Below are 14273 nucleotides of genomic sequence, written 5' to 3' on the forward strand. Positions count from 1 at the left end.
TGATATAACGTGCAGCAAAGGAGGTAGAAAGTTAGATAGGAAGCTTTTGAGTTACACAAAGGAAATGACCAGAAGCCCTGGAAGAGGATCTCCTGCAAACCATCCAGGACTACCTTAGCTGCCTGCTCTGAAAAAATTTAACTCACCTAGGCGAGGCTGCTATGTTAAGGAAAGCGCAACATGGCGAGACTCAGGAGAAGTCAGCAGCACCAGGGGCTTTCCAGACTGCTTCTTACGCCTTTAGAAAGACAGGGACAAACAGCTACAATATGATCTAACAGTTCATGAGACCATGCACAGAAAAGTTGAAGGAAGATGCCAGGGAAGACCAGTGTCAGCATCTTAAACAAGCCAGTTACTTCCCCCCACCACTACATTGTTTGTAGGATGAACATTCCACACTTCATGAACAGATGGCAAAGGTTTTATCTCTGTTTGCTTCAGCTTGGCTGTAGTGCCAGTATGCGCAGTACTTATTTAAGCTCATGCAACTCAATAGTGTTCCAAGAGAAATCAGATGTCAAGCAGTCATCCATTAAAGAGCAAGAAGGCAAGCTTATCTTGCCTTAAGCTAATGAGACATACACGACATTAGCGATTGACAAGGTTAATGTAGCCACTGTTTGTAGGGCAAGGAGAACATCAGTCTGAAACTGCCTCCTGAACAATCAGCTCATGTCAGTCGATACTGATACCATGCCAGCCCTGCTTTGTATGATGTACTAGAGAAAAGTTTGCAATAACTCCAGTGCAGAGGGGCTGCCTACCCATGCAACCCGCCACTGTATAGCTCTCTGGAAAATAAGGAAATTAAATAGTATCCACAGCCCAGTGCACTCCAGATATGTTGGTTTACAACCCCATCATGCTTAGCCAGCACTGACTGGGATAGTGTGTTAAAGAAAAAGCAACATGGGCTATTACCGTAAATGAAATAAAACATGTATGTGAGAGTCAGGGTGACTCAGCAGAAGCCAATTGAGAATACACAGGTGTAATGGTAATACAATTAACAAGTCCTGAATGCCAAGGACAACGAATGTAAAGTGGATAATTGGACACACCTGACAATTGTTAGTGGTCAAGGCTGAGTGATGAAATCATTAATTGTAGGATGAACCAAGAGAACCAATGAGAATGATGTACACGCCTACTGGGTGGAAACAGACAACAGTGGTGGTACCATGCATTGCTATATAATGACTATGCTCCCAATGTATTTTGTGGGTTGTGTAGAGTGAGGAGTTGAGTATTGTTGTGTTGGATAGTTTTGGAGCTGTATATAGTGAATAAAGTAGATCTTTTATTTAAGACTACTGAGTTGGTCTGGTGTCTTGGGTGAAGCTACAAGAACCAGCTGATCCTGAAGAAGGGTGAAGACTTCTGTGGAAGCAAGAGTGAGAAGGCTTGGAGCGTTTGTCAGGGTCTTCAGCCTGTTCTCTGTAACTTGCTAAGTTAACCACTGGCCAAAAAACTGGTCAGCGCGGTGCACAACCATGGTGAGTTCAAGCCAGAGGTGAAGAGCTACAACTCCCATCATCCCTGACCTAGTGGGCATAGTATTCCAACATATCCGGACAGTGCCAGGTTAGGGAAGAAGTTTAAGAAGGAGAAGCAACTACGTAGGCAGCAGGATATCTGTAGCTCACTTCATCCCTTATGTATGTAGTGGCACAGGCTTGCTTTTATGCTTGCTTTAAGTCCCTGGTTTGGGAGAATGTCAGGATATAAGATGATGATGATGACGACGACAACCACACACTGAAAGGCAGGGGTATGTGTTACAGAGGTGGATTTACTTGCTCATCCTCCAATGTGATATAGACATCATCCTATGTCAGCAATGCCCCTCCACTCTCTACACTAGACAAAATGACAGCCTCTACAGAAGTGGATAAATGGATACAAAACAGACATTAGAAATGGCAATACTCAAAACCAATTGCAGAGGCATTTCAGCCCTCCCAGTCATGCAATATGGGATTTACAAGCAGCAGTTCTCGAACAAAAATTTTTCAAGAAAGACTAGGATAAGCAACAACTGAATTGGGCTATATTCACACATTCCATGCCATTACCAAAGCTATGAATGAGATAAAAGTTCATGGCACACTACGTAATGAATACACAAGTTACAACTTCACATATAACAAAAAGGATTTTCTCGGAAAAGTTTTTGAACCAACAGGAACCAAAAGAACTGACTTTTGGTAAGCAGATTTACTGCTTCACACCAATATTAACTAACACTTTAAAGACTACTACCAACCACTTGAAAAAGACCTCTACCATATTATACAGCTCTCTTGAAGGTTTATGGCCATGGTCACAATTGTTTCTTTTGTATTCTGTTAACATTAATTCTACTTCCACAACTGGATACCCGTGCTGAAAATCTGTGACTTTAATATTACTCTATTACTGAAAAAGTTCCTTGATAGAGTAATAAAAGCTCACACAAAAAAAGAACAGTAGTCCTAAAGGATTCCTTCCCCTTCCTTTTTATGTTTGACAGACTAACACAATTATTTATTTGAAAGCTTAATTGTCCCATCTCCACCAAGAGTGATCTTTCCTCCCCCATCCATGGCACATCTTTGACGAGCAAAAAAACTAGCAGTGGGCAAGGCTGTAAAGCTTGCTTACATCTCTCATTAAATGATATTCAGAGTATGGACAATCACTTTCTTGGAAAACAAGCTGGGCTTGTTGTATGATTAAAGAGCCTAAAAACAGGCGATCTCCCAAGTTCAGACTACATATTTAATCACACTGGGGGGATGCTCATCAAGTTTGGATGAACACAAACCGGGAAGTGTAACTTAGATATCAGAAGGCAGAAATAGGATCCGAGCTGACCTCAACAGATTGGGGAAATGGTCCAGAAACAAACTGATTTAAATAGGATAAACGTAGGGTTCTGCTTTAGGCAGGAAAAGCATGCACATCTGAGAAGTGTGACACTCGGCTTGACAACAGGATTTGTGAAAAGATCTAAGTGTCTTTGTAGACCATAAACAAAACATGCATCAACATCTGAATAGTGATGAAAAAAGTAATGTAATTCTTAGGCTAGGTTAACAAATTTATAATGTCCTGTTCAAAGAAAATAACAATACCATTCTCCTTTGGTCAGTTGCATCTGGATACGGTGTCCACTTCTGGGGCTCTACATTTGAGGGCATTGACAGCTGGAATGTGTCTAGAAGGGATGACCCAAAATGGTGATACTATTCAACTTGCAAGAAAGGAGATTCCAACTAAAGCTTGGGACAACTTGCTTGTTTTATAATGAACTTTTTTTTACAGTGAAGTAGATTATCTCAGAAGATGGTTATCCTTTGCTGGAGGCCTTTGTTGGAGGCTTTGAAACAGGCTGGATGGCCAAGATTTCTGTGTGAATTCCTACAGTGATGAGGATTGGCCAGATGATTCTGAGATACTTCCAACATTACAATTCTGTGATTCATCATCCCATGAGATTCCCAAGGTACTCTAATTAAAAATTAAAATTATCAGTATATTCTAGATTGCCTTCAGAATGCTTCATATCTTCCTCCTAAAAATGGTAGGTAGAAGCCTATACTGTATGTTCAGAAGTGTACTTTGGCTCCATAACTGCAAGCTATGCCAATACTTACCCGCACAAGCTACAGTTGCCACAAGCTATTTCAGATAGCTTCACTCTTAGTCTACCAAAGTGCTGAACTGAGGCTTAAAGGAACACAGTTTAGGAATGAAGCAGCTCTAAGGCAGGACACTATACACAGTTTAGCTCTAAACAAAGAAGCTAATGCCACTACTTTGAAGACTGGTGCGCAAGCCTCAGTGTTGCACATAAGGGTACATCTGCTAGTACAGCACATGGGTTTGTTTAACAGAACGCCAGCACAGAATACCTCCATTTCCATTGCCCAGGAGATGCAGGAAGAGAGGGGTGGGGGCTGATACAATAGTAAGAGGGAAGAACGGAGCAAACAGAGATTTTATGTCAATGAGAGCCCAGTGACTCCAGTGATAGACACACAAGGGCCAAGAGGTAGCCTACCAGAGTCATTGAGGGGCATGAGCTGGGCACCACAGAATCATAGGTTGGAAGAGACCACAAAGGCAATCCAGTCCATTCCCCTGCATGCATGAATCTCACATCAAAGCACCCATCCAGCCTCTGCTTAAAAACCTCCAAAGAAGGAGGAGTCCACCATTCTCCAAGCAGCATTTCCACTGTCAAAGAGCTCGTATGTCAGGAAGTTCCTCTAATGTTGAGCTGGAATCTCTTTTCTGTAGCTTGCATCCATTGTTCTGGGTCCTATTCTTTAGAGTGCAGAAAGCAAGCTTGCCCCTCCTCAATGTGACACCCCTTCAAACACTTAAAAACAGGTATCATATCACTCTTAACCATCTCTTCTCCAGACTACCAACATACCCAGCGCCCTAAGTCTCTCTCATAAGGAATTATTCCAGACCCTTCACCATTTGGTGTCCTCCTCTGGACTCGCTCCAACTTGTCAGATCCTTTTTGAATTGTGGTGCCCAGAAATGGACAGTATTCCAGGTGAGGCTATAGAGAAATGGAAAACATTTAATCTCTCTCTCCCAGCTGTCAGAATATCAAGCCAAAAGCCCGCTGTCCCACCAAACCTTTTTCTAGACCACCTTTGGCATTCCAATGGACATTCCTCCTGTTTGTGCCTTAGATTTCCTTTCCTTGGAGCAATTCAAGTGAGCAAGTGTCTGTGTCTGCCCTTGGGTTAAAGAAGAGTAGGCAGAATCTGCTTAATCCAGTTTTGCTAATATTTTGGGAACAGCATTATCTGCTTATTTACCACCCATTCCATAGCAATCATCAGAAGCATTTCTGCTGGGCACTTTAGTGGAAGACTTATGTCAGATTAAAGGCTCAGCTTTCCGGTTGCTGTTCTTCAGCATGGGCTTGCCTCAATTTCAGCTACTGTTAGCAGGATCCTCTCCTTTTGAAAGGAAAAACCCCAAATAATATGTTCACTTACAGATACTCACAAAGTCCCCCCAGCACTGTACAACCTCTGCTCTTTTCAACTACTCTGAACAGGAGATGTTTCTGATGGATATGACATGTTTCTGATCCTCTACTTAAGGCACCCTCAATTTAAAGATCTTTTTCACAAGTGATTTCTAAGCAGATGTGTACACTTTTCGACAAGTACACACTCACAGTGCAACCATGTAGGCATCTTACTCAAAAAGTAAGTCCTACCAAAGTTTGTGGGATTTATTTACACAGGATCTCAAGCTTGTTGTATGTAGGAAATGAAACAGGGAATAACCTAGCTCGCAGTATGAGTGCATGTTATGCTGCAGAACACTAGGCTTGACTCCCCAGTAAATACATTGCCAAGATTTGGGTGGGATCACAAACAGCCATATCCGGGATATTCAAACTTCCATGTGTGTAACAACTATAGTATTACTGTCAATTCCTGATAAGCTTTGCATGTGAAAAATTAAGTCATTTACTAATAAATGCTTTCAACACAGTTATTATGCAGTCATCAGTGTTCACCAGTGCACATTACACGGGAAGACAAATCCATCTCTATCTGGGGGGTGTTGTAGAATTCAAGGTGAACTGGCTAGTGGTAAGGGTCGCCAAAACTAGATATGATCCAAACTTGGGACTGTGCCAGCTTCCCAGGTATCTAAGGGGAGGGAAGCAGAGGAAGATTCATCTATTTATTTAAAATTATTAATGATGTACTTTGAAGCTATTGCCTCAGAAAAATCTCCAAGTATTCTCCACACAGTCAGAAGCTGAGCACACAGTTACATGCAAAGCTAAACACATGCTAAATGGTTGTTCCCTGAAGCTGCTGGGTGAGGAATGCATTTTCAGAAAAAAATATTCAACTGTTGGCCTTACTTAACATCAAGAGCTCATAGGGCTTATGGCTATTTTGAAACAAACACAAGAGTTCAGAACAAACTAAATCCCACTCAGGACAAAATAAATTTGGGAGCAGCATCTCTTAGCTGATATAAGTAGACCCTCAGCATCTTAAAAACATCTTGAAAACAACCTGTTACAGAATAGTACCACTATATATGCTAGGATGCAAAATGCACCCAGGTTTTCTGATGATGGACTGGAAAAAACTTCTTCTGCTCAACAGGAAAAGAGAGATAGTCCGTTCATCCTATGGCAACCTGCTCATCTTTATGGGCTGTAAAAGGTGTTCTGCACTTGTAATACGCATGCCCTACATTTCTTTTATGGAGGGAGAATGGTTGGTGGAAGTCACCCCCTCACCATGTTTCTTATTATTGGTAGAAACAAAATGGTGAAGAATGAGCTGACAGCACACACAGCCTCAGCTGAGAAGCTGGAAGATCACAAACCTGACCCACCCAGGGTTCATTTTAAGAGCAACAATGCTGTTATGTAGGTTTATTTATGAATAGATGTTGTTCTATTTAAATACAGCTGTTTGAAAAGCCCAATGGTAGCATCCTGCAGCCATCATATGGGGTGTAGCTCTCAGCAAGCACAGTCTGTTTTAATGTAATGTGTGTCAATGCAAACAAACAACAAACAGCTCTCATTATATACCACTTCCTACTGAACTGTGTCTAAGCGTTTTACAACTGTAAGCTAATTGCCCTAAACAATCTGAGTACTATTTAGCGAACTCCTTGGAGGATGCAAGCCTGAGTCGAGCTTGAGCCCCTTCACTGGTATTGAACACAACCTTATGGTTTGGTAAATGGCTCAAGAAACTACACCAGGAGACTCAGGTACAGAGCAACAGTATTCCACCAGGAGCCCCCAGTCTTCTTGATCCCTTAAATCAGTGGTTCCAATTTTGGTCCTCCATTTGGACTTCACGATCCCCGAGGTCTGAGCCAACTTGACCTACAGTCAGGAATTGTGGGATTGAAGCCGAAAACATCTGGAGGACCAAGACCACTGCCTAGATCAAGCCAGAAACACAGCTGAAAAGAAAACAAAATCCCCAGCAAAACATATTTAAATCTCTACAACCAGAACAAACTATTCAGGCTCAAGCTGCTTTCCAAAATCACCTCCCTCCATTACTCAGCTATAGGGAGGAAGCTCCACCTCAGATGACTGATCTGAAGTAGATTCTCTCAGCTATATCTGTATTCTTCCAGTTAAAAAAAGAATATCTCATGAGCAACACAGAAGTAGAAACAACTCTTGCCAAGGGCCTAAGAAGCTAGGGCAGAAGGTACTTCAAAAGGAGGACAGGCTCACTTCACCTGGAGTGTAAACACACAGATTGCACCTTTGGATAAAAACTAATGTTCCAGATGTGAAATCCATTAAAACATTGCAACTGATTTCCTATCCAACCTCAGGAAGAGTGAGGCTGCCATGAGACAGAGCTGTTGATTCCCTGAGCACAATTCTGAATACTTTTACAGCTCCAGTCAGCAGTCCCTTTGCTGGAGGGAGAAATAAAACACTCCACCAAGGGCAGTCTTTCCTTTATAAAATTATCATAATCTGACTGCAGATCAATTGCTCTAGTGTCTAGACCTTAGGCACAGAACTGGCCCTAAAGTAAAAAGGAAGGCAAAACGGACTCTTAATACACTTTGGGGATGGTGGAAGGGATGGATGGAGAGAAAAAGAGAATATACAGCAAAAGGCTTGATCACTAAAGCACTGCAAACAACTCACATATCAAACACACTAAATTAAAGGACTGACTTGAATCACATGTTTAGGAGCACATAGTTTGTTATTCTCATTCTAGGTGTCCTGCCTATTGGCATTGAGACTGAAGAGAACAATGAATAAAGCAAACTAAGAGAAGGGAGTGTGGGCAGAAAAGAAGAGGTTGGATGCCACTAACACCTCTTCCAAATGGCTCACAGTAAACAGGCCAGAACTCTAGAAACACAGCCAGCACTCCAAAGACTCAGCTGCCTCTTGACTGCAGACTCTGATCCTCTGTCAGGATAAGCTTAGCTGACACTTCCATCAAAGCAAGAAGGTCCCAGAAACCTCTGCAAGGATGACATCAATCCTGTCCAGGAGAGACCTGAAAACTCTACCCAATGCCAGAGTCACAGGTCCAATCCACACTGCATAATTACTCCAGTTTGACATGGCTTTAACTGTCTAGGAATCCTGGGAATTGTGTTTACTGTGGCATCAGAGCTCTCTGACAGGCTAAATGTCTCACAAAACTAGTTCCCATACTTCCCTAGCATGAAGCAAGACAGTTAAACTAGTGTCAAACTGGATTATTCCTGCAGTGTGGATTGGACCCAGAGAGGTTCAATCCTCAAGCTTCTCTTCATGGCTCTGACGTCAGTGACTTCTCACTACTAGGATTAAGGGAAGCAGATCTGAAAGCCTTGCCCCTGATGCCTCTAGAAAGTTCTCGGCACCTTCTCACTGATACTGCAGCAAGGTGCCCCAAACACTAGCCAACACACCTTGCCAAGCAAATGCTTACCTATAGGGAATTACCTTAGCCTATCTCGCCACTCAGACAGTGTGGCATAGTGATCTGAATGCCGGACTGACCCCAGGAGCCAGGATTCAAATACCACTTGGCCATGGAAACTCACTGTGTGGACTTGGAGAAGTCCCATTCTCTGCTTAAGAGGAAAGCAATGGGGGCCCGTCTCTGAACAAATCTTGACAAGAAACCCCTGTGAGGGTCGGCATAAGGCACAAACAACCGAAGGCACACAACGCACAACTGGCCCCTAGGACCTGACTCCAAGCTGCATCTCCTACAGCAAAGGCTGACTGGAAACCAGCTGGTATTCTTCAGGTGCATCATATTATATTTATTATTATGCGTTATTTATATAGCGCTGTAGATTGCACAGCACTGTAGTCATAAACAAAGCTTTAGGAATCTGGAAAAGTATTGCAATATTTCATGTTGAAACCAGAAACTTAAACTATGGGCTGTACTTTTTTCTTTAAAAACTAGTTTCTATCCTCATAGGGTTGCCATGATTCTCTACTAAAAAACGGGCACAAATGTAGGACAAAATTTAGACCAAAATATAGGACAATTATAGGATAATTTACCCAGAATGTAGGATTTAAAAAAATGGGGACCTCCATGTCCTACATTTTGGGCTAAATTTTATCCTATAATTGTCCTAATTTTGGTCTAAATTTTGTCCTACATTTTGTCCCGGTTTTTAGTAGAGAATTGGCACACCCTAAGTCCTCATGTTGGGATGGAAGACAGTTTTGCTAAAGACTGAAGACTATTGCAGAATTCCTTTGGAGTTACTAAACAACAACGTTTTTCTAGTCTACCTGTGTACATATGACTATGCCTTTTACTTTTAGACATGTGTATTCTGCTTGGTCACCTGGAAACAATCCTAACCTGCTAGAGACGATCAAGTGAGCAGCTATTAGTAATCCATCTGCCTTTATGTATGTAGCCAGTTTTATTTAGGAAAACCACAACACCTCAGACCCTGCAAAGAAGAGCTATTTTTCAGCTGCTTTCCAAAATGTCATATATTAAGAGTCCAACTGGGCATAAAAGATCTCTTTCAATTGAGGTCTTTAAGAGTTGTGCAATTGTCCGAAATTTTCTTCACCCAGCGTGCTGAGCCACTCCCTACAGACACGGATCTCTGCGTAACAGATAGTTCATGCTCCAGCCATGCTTTTTCCAGTCCTGAAGACCAAACAAAAACACTCTGCTATTAATCAAGTGCAGGGGCAGATGTGAAGCACACAGATGAAGTCAACCAGGAGCTCTATTCCAGAGGTTCTCAAAGCGAGCGACAGTAGGCTCTGCCTCAAAGGAAGACTATTTGACACTGCTCCCGTTTTAAAAAGATCATTTGGGCTCACTCTGGCATGTTGACAACCCCCCCAGACTGTCTTCACAGGCAGCGTTTCATTCAAAAGGAAGCCAGAGAGGCATCATGTTCATTCCTGCATTCCTGGCAGAGGAACCACGTTCCTAGTGTGCGCAGCTCGATTCAGGTGTGTTTTTTCCGAGGAAAAGACCTCCACATTCTCCCTACGGATGGGTCACACATGCAGCTTTTACACTCCTGAACCCTCCAGACCCCCCCCCCCTTTTTTTTTCAGGTCACAAAGTGCAAAAGGTTTCTGCTTTATCTCGTTCAGTGGAAATAACGCTCCCAGCCCCAGTGGTTGTGCTAAAAGGGGAAAGGGCCACCGGAAGGAGAAGGGGGAAATTCCAGCGCAGCATCATGGGAGATTTGTGACCGGTGGTCTTCAGGAGAACCAGCGGATTGGATGTACACACCAGCCAAAGCAGCAGGTGTTCCACACTGGCCATCAGTGCGGATCCAGCCGATCCCCTAATTTTGCGGACTCGCAAAACGGAGGAGCCGGCTGCCTTCAGTTCAGAACCCAGCCGTGAATACGCATTGGCCAAAGCGTATTCACGTTATATCGCATTGGCCAAAGCATATTCACGTTATATCGCATTGGTCAGTGCGTATTCAGAGCTCACAGGTGTGGAACTCCAATGCTATATAACACGAATACGCATTGGCCAATGCGAACTGACGCTCAAAAAGCCCCCATGTGGTAAGGTCCCTTGACTTACCCATGGCCACCCAGTGGGTTTCCATGGTTGAGGTGGTCCCCATGTTGATCTGAAAGGCTATACCTGCGGCAAGTGCAAGCTGATTGCCTTGTTGGAAGGGGAGGTGTAGATGCTTGAGACCCATGTATCTACATTTCTACTTATCAAGGAGGATGTATGTATGCAAAGGGACCTTGTAGCACGCCCCGACTTCACCCCCATGTACCATGATGCCACATGCTGCTCCACACGATGGTTCTGGGGTTTTCTGAAAACCGAGAGCAAAATGGGGTGACAATGGCCAGCTTCTTCCACATATTCCCCGTGAGCATCCCTGCTTAGTCTTTCTGTGGGCATGGGTTGTTATGAAGTCAGAAGGAGGCACCCAGTGTTGGCAGGGTGGCTGGCACCTCATTTTCTGACCTCAGACTCACACCCGCAGCAGCAGCAGCACCAGACGGCTAAAGGGACCGTCTGGGAAGGCAGTGACCCATCATTTACCACAAAACCCACAGCAGGCAAGGACACTGGGAAGGAACATGGGTCCAGCAAGGAGTACTTGGCAAATGTCGCCTCGCCCCATCTCCCAGGATTGCTGGCTAGCTTTTAAGGAGGGTTTCAAGGGCCAGATCAGAAGCTGTAGCAATGCCTCTGATGCAGGATCTCAGCTTCTTTCAGCTACAACTGGCAAACTGTGATAAACATGCAGGATACTATCAAGGTCTGCTTTATAGGAGGCATCCTGCAACAGGATTTGGGGTTCTTTATTATGGGCAAGACCTTTGTATTCTCCTCCTCCTTGTGTGAGTTCTCTTTTAGGGGAAACGTAAAACAACAAAAGGGCAACTCTGTGGCCCATCTCCTTGTGCAGCTCTTGGAAACAATCAGATGTAAACCTCCGCTTGGCATTCCTAATGTGCATTTCTCAGTGTGCTGTTGTTTTGTATAATTCTTGGTTTTGGAAAGTTGTTTCCAGATCGGGGCTATGAGTGTGGCATATGTTGTGTTTAAGGCTTCCTTGCAAAAGAAATCCCCGTCTTTATCCAGGAAGTGATTTGGACTGAACTGATGCGGCGTCTACCACTGTTCAGGGTCATACAAAACAGAAGCGACATCTGGAACAATGATGGAACCCTGCAAAAAGAAGGAAGAGTCTCAGTGGTACACTTATGGACAAACAAATGAGAGTACTGTAGTTTTTGTGGGTTTTTCGGGCTCTGTGACTCATGTTCTAGAAGAGTTTGTTCCTGACATTTCGCCAGTATCTATGGCTGGCATCTTCAGAGGAGGCTGGCATGGAAGGGAGTGGGGTGTGTATATATATATATATATATATATATATATATATATATATATATATATACCGTGTGACCCTGGGTTGGGAGGAATGATCTCCATGTTAATCTGTGTATTGTTCTGTTGTTGAATGTTCTGTTGTTGAATGTTGACTCCTCTGGGTGGGAGGACAGGCATAGAGGATTTGTGACTGTTTAACTAGAAATCCCTTGTCTGCTGGGAAAATCCCTGACTCTGGGTGGTTTTCATTTGCATTTGCTGTGTCTTGACTTTAATGTTTTTCAGGACTGGTAGCCAAATGTTCCTGTTGAAATTATCCAGGTGTTTGTGGATTTCAATGGCTTCCTGTGCATTGTGACCTGATCATTGTTGGCATGGTCCAGAATTCCAGTGTTTTCAGACAGCATTTTATGCCCAGAATGGTTTATAACATGTTCTGCGACTGCTGGTTTTTCCGGCTGACCCAGTCTATAGTGTCTCTCATGTGCCTTGATTCGTGTTTGAACACTGCGTTTGGTGGTCCCTATGTAGAATTGTCCACAGCTGTACCGTATGCGGTGAACTCCTGCGGCTGTGAGAGGGTCTCTCCTGTCCTTCGATGCTGGATTTTCTTGGTTGGTTTGTACACCATTTGGAGGTTGTGTTTCTTCACCAGTTTCCCTCTTGTGTCTGTGTATGGTAAAAATACCTTCCCTTTGGGTGATCGTTTTTCTTCACTCCTTTGGGTCTGGCAGCTCCGAAAAAGAGAGAGGCCACAGCAGAGGGGATCGATTCAGTCAAGGAAGTCACAGCTGCCCTGAGTTTTCAAGACCTGAGCAGAACAGCTGATGACTAGGGCTCTTTGAGGCATTTCATTCGTAGTGTCAGCTACGTTGAAGTCAGCATGACGGCAAATAACAATAAGCTGTACCCTTGATTGTTGTGGCTGTCTGAAATGTCCTGAGACCAAGTCCTATGAAGACCTTACCATGGGAAGTAATGTATGATAAGAGTAAGATATTCTGCATACCTTTTTGATTTGAAAGCCTTGCAAGGTGGTGTCGTTTATGCATTTTCTAAAGGACCCAATCAATAGAACATTGCAGAAGCGCTGGACCTCATGAATGACAGCATTAGTATATGGCAACCTCTTCCAATCCTCATAGCAGATCTTGTGAGACGGTGCCAGGACATCTTGAAGCTCCTTCTGGACTTTTTCTGGGGCAAATATATATCAATGTCCACATTAAAAATATGCAAAGAATTTGATCATCAGGTGGGGAAACAAACAATTTTGATTTTAAAAATAAAGATATTCTTTTTTTCTCCAGACTATCACAAATAACTTTGCCACTCATTAGAAGGATGTCCTATTTAATCCACCTGGAGAGAACCAAAATACTCTGAAGGCACCAGATCCCATCTGATCTTGGTTGCTAAGCAAGGAGAAGTACATTTGAAATTAAAATATACATTTGAAATTAAAATGTTTTCTTCAGTGAATCAGGTTGCAAAGTCCTGTTCATGGTGGTGTGTGCTTTCAAGTCATTTCTGACTTATGGTGACCCTAATTCAATGCTATCATGGGGTTTTCTTGGCCAAATCTGTTCAGAGATGGTTTGCCCTTGCCTTCCTCTAAGGCTGAGAGAATGTGACTTCCCCAAGTGGGTTACTTTGGCTGAGCACTAGTGATTTGAACCCTGGACTGCCAGTGTCCTACTCCAACACTCAAGTCATTACACTGCAGGGGGACTTGCTCTCAGTTAAGGAAGCAGAGGAATAAGTCCTCTCCTTATTCATATCTTGGCTCTCAACAGTTATGAACACAGTTGTGTAGGCGTCATACATTATGATCCATTAAAAAAGCATATTTTCTTGCAAAAAGAATATGGTTTTAAAAAGGGAGACCTTACCTTGGATATCAGAGTAAGCTACCAAGTAAATCAGGGCCCAGAGGAGTGTTGTAGATGCCGTCTCGGACTCTACTCCCAAGAGGTCCATAATGGTGTGAACCAAGTTGTCAAAGGTACTATTGGTGTCATTGTTGCTCTGTTGATGTCAAAAGAATGAAATTACGGTTAAAGTGATTCCTGTTTTTTTGCATCTCAGTGATGGCCAGATGGTTTAACATTAATAGCAATAAAATATCCTATCATGAAATCATAGAATCATAGAGTTGGAAGAGACCGCAAGGGCCCTGATCCCGTCCAACCCCCTTCTTCTGCCATGCAGGAACTCTCAATCAAAGCATCCCCATTGACAGATGGCCATCCAGCCTCTGCTTAAAGACCTCCAAGGAAGGAGACTCCACCAAAATCTCCAAGGAAAGAGTGTGTTCCACTGTCAAAGAGCCATTACTCTCAGGACGTTCCTCCGAATGTTGAGGTGGAATTGCTTTTCCTGTAGCTTGCATCCATTGTTCCGGGTTCTGTTCTCTGGAGCAGC

General features: G+C 43.3%; 1 pseudogene; it reads right to left on the bottom strand.

The window, feature by feature from the left end:
• Positions 1 to 11231: 11231 nt before the first annotated feature.
• Positions 11232 to 13829, bottom strand: LOC121925996 (annotated as a pseudogene).
• Positions 13830 to 14273: the final 444 nt, after the last annotated feature.

The sequence above is a fragment of the Sceloporus undulatus genome, chromosome 3 (genome assembly GCF_019175285.1).
Source record: "Sceloporus undulatus isolate JIND9_A2432 ecotype Alabama chromosome 3, SceUnd_v1.1, whole genome shotgun sequence".
Lineage (NCBI taxonomy): Eukaryota > Metazoa > Chordata > Lepidosauria > Squamata > Phrynosomatidae > Sceloporus > Sceloporus undulatus.